Source organism: Callithrix jacchus, chromosome 6 (assembly GCF_049354715.1).
Source record: "Callithrix jacchus isolate 240 chromosome 6, calJac240_pri, whole genome shotgun sequence".
Classification (NCBI taxonomy): domain Eukaryota; kingdom Metazoa; phylum Chordata; class Mammalia; order Primates; family Cebidae; genus Callithrix; species Callithrix jacchus.
The window spans coordinates 155,977,367-155,990,831 of NC_133507.1; the positions used below are offsets into that span (position 1 = coordinate 155,977,367).

A 13,465-nucleotide genomic window follows, 5' to 3' on the forward strand; every position below is an offset into this window, starting at 1 on the left:
GGTACTCATGAGGTACCAGCACTAGTTGTACCGGTTGTACTTGGGTATTCGTGAGGTACCAGCACTATTCGTACCAGTTTTACATGGGTACTCATGAGGTACCAGCACTAGTTGTACCGGTTGTACTTGGGTATTCGTGAGGTACCAGCACTATTCGTACCAGTTTTACATGGGTACTCATGAGGTACCAGCACTAGTTGTACCGGTTGTACTTGGGTATTCGCGAGGTACCAGCACTATTCGTACCAGTTTTACATGGGTACTCATGAGGTACCAGCACTAGTTGCACCGGTTGTACTTGGGTATTCGGGAGGTACCAGCACTATTCGTACCAGTTTTACATGGGTACTCATGAGGTACCAGCACTAGTTGCACCAGTTGTACTTGGGTATTCGGGAGGTACCAGCACTATTCGTACCAGTTTTACATGGGTACTCATGAGGTACCAGCACTAGTTGCACCGGTTGTACTTGGGTATTCGGGAGGTACCAGCACTCTTCGTACCAGTTTTACATGGGTACTCATGAGGTACCAGCACTAGTTGCACCGGTTGTACTTGGGTATTCGGGAGGTACCAGCACTATTCGTACCAGTTTTACATGGGTACTCATGAGGTACCAGCACTAGTTGCACCGGTTGTACTTGGGTATTCGGGAGGTACCAGCACTATTCGTACCAGTTTTACATGGGTACTCATGAGGTACCAGCACTAGTTGTACCAGTTGTACTTGGGTATTCGGGAGGTACCAGCACTATTCGTACCAGTTTTACATGGGTACTCATGAGGTACCAGCACTAGTTGCACCGGTTGTTCTTGGGTACTCATGAAGTACCAGCACTGTTCGTACCAGTTGTACGCGGGTACTTGGGAGGCGCCAGTTTTCCTGGCTCATTTGCTGTCACTCTCCCATTCTCCCCAGTTGATTGTGGGCATCCACAAGAGGCTCTCACACAGGGAAAGAAGTGACTTTCATTCCAGCCATCTCGTGACTTCTAGGACACAAGCAACACTCCTCAGCACCACGGCCACTGTCATCTAAGAAAACATCACCCCCTTCACCAAAGAGCCCCTAAAACAGCCCAAAGCTGCAAGGCCAAGCAGAACTGTGATCTCTTCAGGCCCTGCTCGATCATGGCCCAAGTCTGTGCTTCTTGAGGAAAGGGAAAAAAGTCCCTTGTTCCAATTTCTTTTGTACTTTGTCATGTCTTTGGAAAAATAGCTTCATAAATTTTACCTTGCACTCCTCCCTCCCCAGTTCTCCCTTCACAGGCCTTGCCAATTACTCAGACAAGGAGACACATAATTGGGAGGTGGTGGGGGCAGGATGCCACCAGCTCCACAGTCAATATCTTTTTTTCTTTTTTAAAAATATATTCTTAATTGACAAATAATAATTGTATAGATTTATGGGGTACAATGTCATGTTTTGATTATATATACATTATGGAATGAGTTAATCAAGCTAATTAACATATCTATCACTTCACATATTCTGTAGTTGCAAAACATTTAAAATCTGTTCTCGGCTGGGTACAAGTGGTTCACGCCTGTAATCCCAGCACTTTGAGAGGCCAAGGCAGGAGGATCTCTTAAATGCAGAAGTTCAAGACCAGCCTGGGCAACACAGTGAAACCTCACCTCTACAAAAAAATATAAAAATTAGCCAGGTGTGGTGGTGTGCACTTGTAGTCCCAGCTACTCAGGAGGCTGAGGTGGGAGGATCGCTTGAGCCCAGGAGGTCAGAGGTGCAGTGAGCTGAGATTGCACCACTGCATTCCAGCCTGAGTAACAAAGTGAGACCCTGTCTCAAAAAAAAAAATCTTTTAACAATTTTGAAATGCACATTACATTACTAATTGTAGTCGCCATGCTGTGCAACGGATCTCAAAAGCACACCCTTTGCTGAAACTTCATGCCCTTTGACCACCATCTCATACCCACCCATGCCCAGCCCCTGGCTATCACCATTCTACCCTTTACCTCCATGAGTTTGGCTTTTCCAGATTCCACATATTAAGTGAGAGCATGCAGTATTCGTCTTTCTGTGCCTGGCTTACATCACTTAACATAATGTCCTCCAGGTTCATCCATGTTGTCACAAATGACACCATTTGTAAATACTATTCCATGATATATATATATGCCACATACAGTGGTACATCAACACACATTAGTTTGTTTCCATGTCTTGGCTATTGTGAATGACACTGCAATGAACATAAGAGGCAGGTATCTCTTCAACATATTGATTTTACTGTCTTAGGATACACACCCAGTAGTGAGACTGCACAGCCAATCCTGATGTAGTCTTAGACCCAGGCTGTGCTTGTGTGTGTGTGTGTGTGTGTGTGTGTGAACGCATGTGCCTGTGTGTTTGTACACACTACATAATTGCAATCTTGCCATAAGCACAATTTTATATTATTTTTGCTCCATGTCATTTAAGAATATATTATGAATATCTTTACATGTAAAATTTTGGGAAACCATTTACATTTGCTGCATGTGTGTGATTTGCTTCTCCTTACTGAGCATTTGAGTAACTTGCATATTTTTTCATTTTAAATGATCTTACATGGAATGTCTTTTGATTTCAACCTTTGTTATTTGCCTTGGAGTGAGATTACTGGGTCAGATGGCATTTACATTTTAAGCCTTAATTCTGTTCATAGAATAAAAGGCATGAGCACAATAGAGAATTTCCAAAAGCAAAGCAAGTGCAGTTGTCCTTTGGGGACCGGGAACAGTCACCCTGGAACCACAGCAGGTGGGTGGCTGTCTGCTACTCTTGTCCATCTAGGCGCCTGTATATATGATCTATATATCTCAGACATATTTTTATTAGAAACAGCCCCACAGCTTTAGCCTGCAGCTCCTTCCTCTTCCCCACAGACCTTTCTCTTAAGAGTGATGGGAATACGTTCTGTGGAGCTGCTGTTAGGCGAGACAGCTCCCAGTAATGCCAAGTGATTCCAAAAGGAGCCATAAGGGGCTGTCTGGGTGAATGCTCACATTGCAACAGTGCACAGCTGACCACCAGTCTATTATCCACTGAATCTTGGGATTTAGCCCAGGATGCATTCAGTTGCTAAAAATGTCACGGCAGCCACTCGCTGCTAGCTTTTAGGCAAGAAAATGTGCATTCCTTCAGATATTCAGGGAAAGCCGTTGTCTCTATAAACAGAAAGCCCAACACAATTGTGCAGCCACATGATGTTCAGCACATTACATGGATTCTTCTCACATCTGCCTCTTCATTAAGATGTGTAAGAATTATTATGCAATTCTAAATTTGGAAACTCACCTTATTGTATGCACCAGGGACTTAACAGGAATTTTTATATATATTCAAGAATATCAAGCAGTACCAGGACACTGATTTGGCTACCCTAAATGTTACAATTGCTGAATACATGAAGTCAGACTACCAAAGGATTCATTTCTTTCCATCAATAAACATTCCTTGAACACTGAGTCTCTGTGAGACCCTGTGCCAGAACCAGGGAATGCAGCAGAGAAAGACCAGCCTGATTCAGCCCCAGACATTAAGCTTCCCACCATGTACACTGGGGCACTTCATCATCAGCAGGGTTATGGCCCGCCTTGGTCATGAGCATAAAGACCATTGCTATTAATCTTTATAATAAAGACCTGCAGAGATAGGAGTGGCAGCCTGTCTCTTCTCTGACATTCCAACTCACATCTCTACATTCCTTCAACGGTGAGCTTTCAACTTGCCCTTGTACTGTCCTGTCTCATGTTTCCCTTTGATCTAAAATGCCGATCTGCCTCTTTTCTACTGGCATGATACAGGCAATCCTTCCACGCCTGCCTGTAACACTTTTAATAGGGAGTCTTGCCAAAGGCTCTAAGCAGAAACAGCCCACTCTCCTTCATTGTGCATTATGCATGCCTCTGTGATGGTGTAACTATGCCAGGACATGTAGACTACAATTTTACACATGTTAATCTAGTAAAAGCTCCTTCTCCAGATGTAAGCTAATTGGGAACTGGGACATGTAGTACTGATGAACAAATGAATGAATGAGTGACCACGTGACTGCAAAGCTGATACATATATATTTTAGTCACAAAGAAAAATTTCCTGAGCCATTATTAATACAAAATGAGCTTTGACTTGTTTTTGCAGCCTTAATTTCAGCAGGGCCAGGTGTGGTGGCTCACATCTGTAATCCCAGCACTTTGGGAGGCCGAGGTGGGAGGACCACATGAGGCCAGGAGTTCGAGACCATCCTGACCAACATGGCAAAACCTCATCTATCCTAAAAATACAAAATTAGCTGGGTGTGGTGGCATGTACCTGTCATCCCAGCTACTTGGGAGGCTGAGGCAGGAGAACTGCTTGAACTCAGGAGGCAGAGGTTGCAGCGAGCCAAGATCACACCATTGCACTCCAGCCTGGGTGACAGAGTAAGACTCCACCTAAAAAAAAAAAAAAAAAAAAAAAAAAAAAGATGAAAAAAAGGAAAAAAACCCAGTAGGATTGGGATGTAGGATGGCTGGAGGTAGAGGCACAACCTATGTCCATGAAGGTGAGAATGACAAATGGCTTGTAAAGAGCTTAGATCCACAACCCTGGACTCACTTTCCCTTGTCTCTTGTCAGATAGGACCCAGAAAAGTAGTGCCACAAAGCATGAGACAGAAATTCAACCATTGTCCCAATTCTATAAAAAATAGACTAATTCGATGTAACCCCGCGAGACTTCGTTGAACTTGACTGAAACCGCAGTTCCACAGCCTGCCATGGGGAAAGCCCTCACCATGATGCCTCGGTCTCCACAGCCCCACTCCTCTCCCTTCTGTGCTCCTGCAACCTCATGGGCTGTCCGTAGTGGAAGCTGAGACACAGAACTCTCCCCTTCAGTAGGGTCCACGGGAAATCCATTCACATCAAGCGTTTTGTGATTTTCGTTAAACTCTCACTGAAGATTTTGTTTGTCAGAGAAAGTCCTATCACTCACTGTGCAAATATACGCGGACTTGTTTGCCTGTGTTGACACTGCTTCCTTCTATTTTCTGACTCTTTTCCTTCTGTTACAGCTAAAATATTCCCCACTTGATGCTGGCCCTATAGTTTAGTCCATACGCAGTCCCTTTAAGAAATTAGCTTCTACCTCCATGCACTGTATCAGTGAAATCCCTCTGAACAAATACAGGGCTCTCTCATTAAGGACTTCTGGTGATTTTGATGTTCTCCCTCCCATTTCATCAAGTAGTTGTTAGAATTTACTCTTTGCCTCCCCTAACCTCCCAATTCACAAGACTCTTCTTTAGATGTTAGCAGAAATCAGCATGATTTGGGGGAAGCAAATCGTATTTCCATGTTTACATGGTCCTGGTTTTCTGAGCAAAAGGTGCTGGCAACCTGGGTTGAAGAACGTTTGGATGGCAACAAACTTTGGAAGTTAAAGACAGTAACCTCTGGAGAGATTGGCGGCAGCCTCTCCCCTAGTGATGAGTGTTTATATTTCAAAGGCTGATGGACCTAGAGACCTTCTCCTTCTCTCCCTAGAGAGCCACTGTTTACATTTCAGAGCAAAAGCTCTTTCTCTTTCTCTACCTGGGGTGAGAAGAGAAAGAGCAGCGATGTCAGCAGCTTTTATATAAGCTCCAGAATTCATAATCTCATAGTTCCTGTCCTGTGGCCCAAATTCCTGTACATCTGGATTGCAGTTTGTCACCCCGCGGGAGATTGGTGCATGGGGAATGGTGCAAAGGTGGCTATGTGAGCAGTTAAAAAATCTGTCTCTGATCTAGAAACCTGGTGTTTTCCAGCAGAACAAACAAGTCCGTAAGTGAAGTTATACTTATAAAGCTAACAGTTATCAAATGGAGCTCTCAGCAGAAACTTTGTTACTTCTTAGATAAAACATATTGGAACGAAGTAGAGGACCGTGTAAAGAAAAAAGCAGGGAGGAAATTATTAACATCTCTGTGAATGTATTTCAGGGTGATGTGTCATGTATTTCATCAAACCTAAGATACCAAAAATTATATGATGCCCTATCATTTTGGACACCTCTACAGAAGAAAGAAAAAAGCTGCCAACCAAACCATAATGCAACGATTTCTAGTACTTAGAACGTTTGTTTTATTGAAAGAATTATTTTAGATTTATTTAGATACAGATATCTGCCATATAAGTAGCATAGCTTAGTCAAGGTATTCCTAAAACTTTTTCACATTTAAAGTCTGACACTTAAGAATTTCTTTTCAAATTTCAAGTGAACCTCAATGTCATTGATGCTCATGTTGCTGACACAGCATTTTTTAAGGCTGGAGATGGTTGCACCTCACAAATCAGCCCGCAATGGCAATAAGACCCCAATTGTTGTTGGGCCAACAGAGACTAGGAAACTGTCAACGGCAGTATGCAGCCCAATTCCAAAGATACTGGAATGTGAAAAAATGTGTCTTTTGAATTATTAAAACTATGGTATATGAGATAGACTTGCCGACCTTAAAAGAAGGAAAGGGAGGCCAGGCATGGTGGCTCATGGCTCCAATGCCAGCACTTTGGGAGGCTGAGGCAGGCAGATCACCTGAGGTTGGGAGTTCGATAGCAGCCTGACCAACATGGAGAAACCCCGTCTCTAGTAAAAATACAAAAATTAGCCGGGCACGGTGGTGCGTACCTGTAATCCCAGTCGCTCAGGAGGCTGAGACAGCAGATTTGCTTGAACCCAGGAGGTGAAGGTTGCCGTGAGCCAAGATGGCACCATTGCTATTGCACTCCAGCCTGGGCAACAAGAGCAAAACTCCATCTAAAAAAAAAAGAAGAAAAGGGAAAGAGACACAGAAGTAGCAGTTGACAGGTTATTTTAATAAAAATGTAAAGAAAAACATGTCTATTCATTACCATTAATGATCACAATAAACAATTTTTTTTTGAGACAGTCTCACTCTGTTGCCCAGGCTGGAGTACAGTAACACAGTCTCGGCTCACTGCAACCTCCACCTCCCGGTTTCAAGTGATTCTCCTGCCTCAGCCTCCCAAGTAGCTGGGACTACAGGCACGCGCCATCATGCCCAGCTAATTTTTATATTTTTAGTAGAGAAGGAATTTCACCTTGTTGGCCAGGATGGTCTCAATCTCTTGACCTTGTGATCCACCTGCCTCGGACTCTCAAAGTGCTGGGATTACAGGTCTGAGCCAGCATGCCAGGCCACAATAAACAATTTTTAAGATGACTTGAGTCAGTTTCTGAATTCACCTTTCTTTCAAAATTCCCAGGAAATGTTTAACAATGAAAAGCCTTAGACAAATGAAAAATACATGGGCTGAAAAACAGGAGCAGTACATGCCTGTGAACCTAGAGACCTCTCGACTTTGAGGATTTGATATGAAAGAAAGTACAGATGGTCCTCAAGTTACGAGGAGGTTCATCCTGATAAACCTTTCATAAGCTGAAAATATCCTAAGTCAAAAGCCCACTTAACACCCCTAACCTAACAACAAACATCACTTAACCCAGCCGCCCTCAAACGCGCTCAGGACGCTTACCTTAGCTGACAGTTGGGCAAACTCATCTCACACAAAACCTATTTTACAATCAAGTATTGACTATTTTACGTAATTTACTGAATACTGTACTGAAAGTGAAAAGTAGAATACTCGTACGGGCTTCTACCAAATGTGTAACACTTTTGTACCATGGTAAAGTTGAAAAATGATTCAACCAAACCCTCCTAAGTCAGGGACCGTCTGTACCTGAAGAGGGTTGGAGGTATCCCAGCCACTCCGTTTCTATATGTGAGAGCGCAGCCCTCCTGGACGGTACTGGACAGAATATCTTCAGATCTGTGCAGACAGGGCAGCAGGAGCTGACCACGAGGCCAAGATGGTGTCTGATCAACAGGGACAACCTTCTGACCGCAGCCAAGGCTCCAGAGTCCTCACACCGAGCAGGCTGGTGTTGGCTCCCAGCATCCCTGAGGCAGAAGTGGTGATTCTTCAATGAATGGAACCTGCACCCCACACAGGGAACAGAAACTTCTCTGGGGAGCCCCGTCTATCCTTTGCGACCTAGGACCTGACACACTGATTCTACGTCTGATGTGCTCACCAATGGATCTCCAGATCCCACTCAGAAATTGGCAAACAGCAGGTACTTGGGGGTTGGCTTAATTCATTCATTTTATACATACTTGAGAGCCCAGAGAGGGAAAACCAGTGGTTGAGTAGCTGGGCATATGGGAACAAACCAATGTCAGAGTCCAAGGGGGTTTACATTCTTTTTTTTGAGAGAGTCTTGCTCTGTCGCCCAGGCTGGAGTGCAATGGTATGATCTCACTCACTGCAACCTCCGCTTCCCAGGTTCAAGCAATTCTCCTGCCTCAGCCTCCAAAGCAGCTGGGACTACAGGTGTATGCCACCATGTCCAGCTAAGTTTTGTATTTTTAGTAGAGACAGGGTTTCACTATGTTGGCCAGGTTGGTCTCAAACTCCTGACATTGTGATCTGCCTGCCTTGGCCTCCCAAAGTGCTGGGATTATAGGTGTGAGCCACCATGCCCAGGGGTTTACATTCTAATGGAGGCCATAAAGAGATCAGTATATCCCAGGTCAGGAAGAGATGAGCCCAGAAAGGACAGGAAAGCAGGCAAGGGAGGCAGGGCTTGGGGGAGAAGGGAGCGTGGATGCTGTTGAAATAAAATGGTTAGGAATGAGGCTCACAGAAGTTGCTGGGGAGGCAGAGAACTGAATAAAACAATGGAATGAGTCCGACGGACACCTGAGGGAACAGCAGTGCAGAAAGAGGGCAGAGCAAGGCCAAGGCTCTGAAAACATAAGCAAATGGATACAACAGTGAATTTCTGGGACTAACCTCCCTCCCTATTCATCCAAACCCAAGCTTCCCAACTTCTATTTCACCTGAGACTAAAGATGTGCCCACATCATCGCTGAAAGAAAGGTCTTCACATTCCCATGCTGAGCAAATACCACCCTCCCTAGCTAAGAAGGATAGGCGGGTGGGGGTGAGTGGAGGCTGAGGGTGAAGTGTGTAAAAGGATGAAGGAGTTCAAGACAAGGGCACGATTAAGGTGAATTATAACCAATGTCCACTGAGAAGTAGACTTGTTCCAAGGAGCAGGAAAGAATTATTTCCAAAGCCTTTTCTTCATACACAATTTTTACTTTCAACGTGATGTGAGAACAAGGCAGTTCCGGAGAGAGAACGTCATCCTGAGGTCAGTGAAAATTGCTTTCTGTAGAAAAGCTATTACCAAATTTTAAAACACAATAAAAGAGTTTAATAAGGTGCCCAGTTACAAAATAAATCTATAAAAATCAATAGCTTTGTTTTACACCAATAATAACCTGACAGAAAACGTAATGGGAGGAAAATTCCATACACCATCACAACGATAAATAGGAAATACAAAGGACAATCCTCCCGCGGGGTGTCAGTGTCCTAGAAGAACCCTTCAAAACGTACTTGCAGAGAGAAGACACCACGTTCATTAAAAGGAACAACTGATATTATGGTTTTCATTTTCCTTGTTGTAATTCTCATTACCTTTGCTTTAATGTGCTCTGATGTTAGTATTCACCACTATGCTATAAACTTAATGGCAAAGCCTTGGTCCCATTCCTTCCTGTGTACATATCCAAGTACACAGCCAAGTCCTGGGACACAGGAGGTACTCAATAAACATTGGCTGGATTAATGAGTGACGATGGAGATGATCACAGTACTAAGTTGTCTTAAAGTGACCTCCAGAAAATCCAAAATTCTGCCCTGGATCAAAAGAATGGTTTCAAATCATAGTGGTTCTTGGACAACCCGGAATTTAATTCTGCCAACTTCATATTCCTAGAGCCTCAGCGAAGAGTGTCCATCCCAATACATTTAGGCATAGTAAAAGTGAAAAGGATGCTTCCAAGAAAATTAGCATTGTGTGAAGCAGAAGTAGCTGAGGCCCCTCTGACGTTTCCCAGCAGTCCTGGGGGTCAGTGAGGCTCCTAGAAATGTTCCAGAGACTTCTGGGAGAATGGTGATTCCTCCGGGACTTCCAACATTGATTACATTGACAATGTCATGGAAGGAAACGCTTGCTGTTTGAAGCCAAAGCTAACCTGATAGCTGCAGCCCTTTGGCCTTCTTAGAGGTGGAAATCAGAAAGCATAATCCACATAGAGGTGAAACTAAGTTTTCATCTACCCCTTCTTCTTGACACTGGGAAAGAAAAGAGAAGGAGCTACTCTTGAAATGGATACCCCATTGTTCAGCAGAGGACACTGATGAGATTTCAATCTGCAAGAGGAGGTCTGGAACCCAGTATTGGGGGCAAAAAAAACAGAGCACATAATCCTTCTGCATATGGAAAGGATTTGCTTTGAGAGGGAGATGCTATGAGCAGAAGGGGAAGTCAGAGAGCAATGGCAACAGGACCCTGGAGCCCATGCTGGTGGGAATCGTCAAGGGATTGTAGGAACCAGAAGTCCCAGTGCTCAGTTAAGTCAGGTCCATAAACAGATAGTTACACGATTCGAGGAAAAGGAACCAAGTTCCACGTGCAGGTTGTTACAAAGACTAGGAATTGGCTGTGGGAGGGAAGAGCCCAGGGAGGCTTTGAATTCTGCCAGAAGTCAAACTCCGCTTGCAACAGTCACAGGAGATTGGTGGGAGGCGGGGAGGGCTGAGGAGGGGGCAGGTGGATTACTTGGTGAAACTTGCAAGGAAGGGCCAGGAAGTCTGTCTGGGCCAAGGCCACCTTCGCAGCAAGTCTCTGTCAGCCACGAGGAAGGAGATAGACTTTGCTATTCCCGGCAGGCCAAATCACCCTTGGAGAACTACAGCCCGAGACATTTAAAACCTAGAGCTTGTCTGTAAGTTACAAGCAGACAAGTGAGAGTGCAAATGCAGCAGAGGAAGGCTGAGGGGAAGAATTTGGGGTGTTTGGGCTAAAAAGAGAAGTCCATGGGGGAACAAAATGGTCATCTTCAAAATATGGATGGCGTGTACTTACTATTGCTGTGATTCTGGAGGGCAAATTGGGGATAAAAGGTGGAAGTCGGGGGCGGGGTGCAGTTGCTCACACCTGTAATCCCAGCACTTTGGGAGGCTGAGGTGGGCGATTAACTTGAAGCCAGGGGTTTGAGACCAGCCTGGCCAACACGATGAAACCCCAGCCAAATACAAAAATTAAAATTAGCCAGGTATGGTGGCGGGCACTTGTAATCCCAGCTACTTGGGAGGCTGAGGCAGATGACTCACTTGCACCTGGGAGGTAGAGGTTGGAGTGAGCCAAGATTGCACCACTGCATACTAGCCTGGGTGGCAGAGGAAGCCTCCATCTAAAAAGAAAGGAAGAAGGGAAGGAAGGAAGGAAGGAAGGAAGGAAGGAAGGAAGGAAGGAGGGAGGGAGGGAGGGAGGGAGGGAGGGAAGAAAGGAAGGAAGGAAAGGTGGAGGGAGGAAAGGAAAAAAGGAAGGAAGGAAGGAAAGGTGGAAGGATGGAAGGAAGGAAGGAGGGAGGGAGGGAGGGAGGGAGGGAAGAAAGGAAGGAAGGAAAGGTGGAAGGATGGAAGGAAGGAGGGAGGGAAGGAAAAAAGGAAGGAAGGAAGGAAAGGTGGAAGGATGGAAGGAAGGAAGGAAGGTGGGAGGGAAGGAAGGAAGGTGGGAGGGAAGGAAGGAAGGAGGGAGGGAGGGAAGGAAGGAAGGAAAGGTGGAAGGATGGAAGGAAGGAGAGAGGGAGGGAAGGAAGGAAGGAAAGGTGGAAGGATGGAAGGAAGGAGAGAGGGAGGGAAGCAAGGAAGGAAGGAAGGAGGGAGGGAAGAAAGGAAGGAAGGAAGGAAAGGTGGAAGGATGGAAGGAAGGAGGGAGGGAGGGAAGAAAGGAAGGAAGGATGGAAGGGAGGGAAGAAAGGAAGGAAGGAAGGAAAGATGGAAGGATGGAAGGAAGGAGGGAGGGAGGGAGGGAGGGGAGAAAGGAAGGAAGGAAGGAAAGACGGAAGGATGGAAGGAAGGAGGGAGGGAAGAAAGGAAGGAAGGAAGGAAAGGTGGAAGGATGGAAGGAAGGAGGGAGGGAGGGAGGGAAGAAAGGAAGGAAGGAAGGAAGGATGGAAGGAAGGAGGGAGGGAGGGAAGAAAGGAAGGAAGGAAGGATGGAAGGGAGGGAAGGAAGGAAAGATGGAAGGATGGAAGGAAGGAGGGAAGGAGGGAAGAAAGGGAAGGAAGGAAAGGTGGAAGTAGCAGGAAGAAATAATTTGCCTCAATGGAAGGAAGGAAAATATTTCTGGCAAATTGAGAAGACTTAGTATGAGGTGCGTTTCCATGCACATCAGTTCCTCTCACTGGGCAAGGTGGGTCCACAGGGCAGAGGAGGTGAAAGCCTGGCTCCAGGGTTAGAGGGGAAATTTGGGAAAAAACTGGGGCAAGAGGAGGTGCTTCCATGGTGTCCTCTGATAGAATTCCTCAAGGGTGCCAGCATGAACACCAGCCCCACGTGCCCCCATGGGAAGTGGAAAGTGGAGCACCTCACAGGCTGGACACAGCTCCTCGCAGCAGCAGGGATCCAGTGCTTTGGGGAGCATTTCTGGCATAAGAACAGACACTCTTGAGCAAGCTGGGGGACAGTCAGACAAAGGCCCATACTGACTGTCAGGCAAGCTCTTCCCAAGGGGAAAGGCAGCCAGAGTATCTGTTTTCCAGAGTCACTGACTTCACATCACATAGTGGAAGAAACACACTGGGTACTCCTGCAGGCAGAATGGCTCTCCCAGCTCTCAGCCCTGCCTAAGGGGCATTTGTGCTGAGAGCCCACAGGATGGGCTGGGAGGGCTGTGGGAGCAGAAAGCCTGAATGTACACTAGAGAGACGCAAAGGGACACAATGTGACTGGCTTGGGAAGGTCATCTCCCTTCCTGTGCAGCAAGGACCCAGGGAAGTGGCATCTAAATCAGCCACTGTGTCGATGGCAATCACAATGAGAGGAATGGCATCGGTCGCCATGCTCAGAGGCTCAAGGCAGCCCCCACTGCTCACAGTGCCCCCTCTCCCAGGCGCTGCTGACCTCTCTGGTGCCACTGCAGTCACCACAGGTTCAGGGGCAAGAAGCCTGGAGTCTCGGATTTCAGAGAGCAGTTTTCATGGTCACGGGCAACACCAGAGCGACCCAACCTGGGCCTAAAGAAGAAATTGACTCTGGATGGAGCCAGGGCTCCCCAATGTCTCTGAGGACACTCTCTAGACGCTGCTGCTTTGGCCTTTTGGTGTTGCTAATGCACTTGGCTTTTTTTCCCTGCTCCCTGCAGCTACCCACATCCCAAATCTGAGTTACATAACTTTTGAGCCTCGTAAAGTGCTCCAAGCATCGTGCTTCAGGGTGAAACCAGGTCTCCAGTGAGCCAAGGCAAGAAGCATTGACCAGCTAAATAGGATTTGGAAGCTCCAAAGAGCAAGCCGGGTAACACACGGAGAGCAGTGCCATAGACAATTT

General features: G+C 46.1%; 1 long non-coding RNA gene across 4 annotated transcripts in view; it reads right to left on the reverse strand.

Annotated features, from left to right (window-relative positions):
• The window catches only part of LOC118154702 (uncharacterized), a 190,187-nt gene that overhangs the window by 109,160 nt on the left and 67,562 nt on the right, over window positions 1–13,465 (reverse strand). For 3 of the 4 annotated variants that reach the window (XR_013519417.1, XR_013519416.1, XR_008482320.2), the window contains exons 3-4: window positions 6,660–6,788; window positions 4,323–4,444 (exon numbers count right to left, since the gene is read on the reverse strand). This is a non-coding gene — a long non-coding RNA (uncharacterized LOC118154702). Of the gene's footprint in view, window positions 1–4,322; window positions 4,445–6,659; window positions 6,789–7,735; window positions 7,957–13,465 lie in introns of all 4 variants that reach the window. The other variant, XR_004744916.3, reaches the window with a different exon arrangement.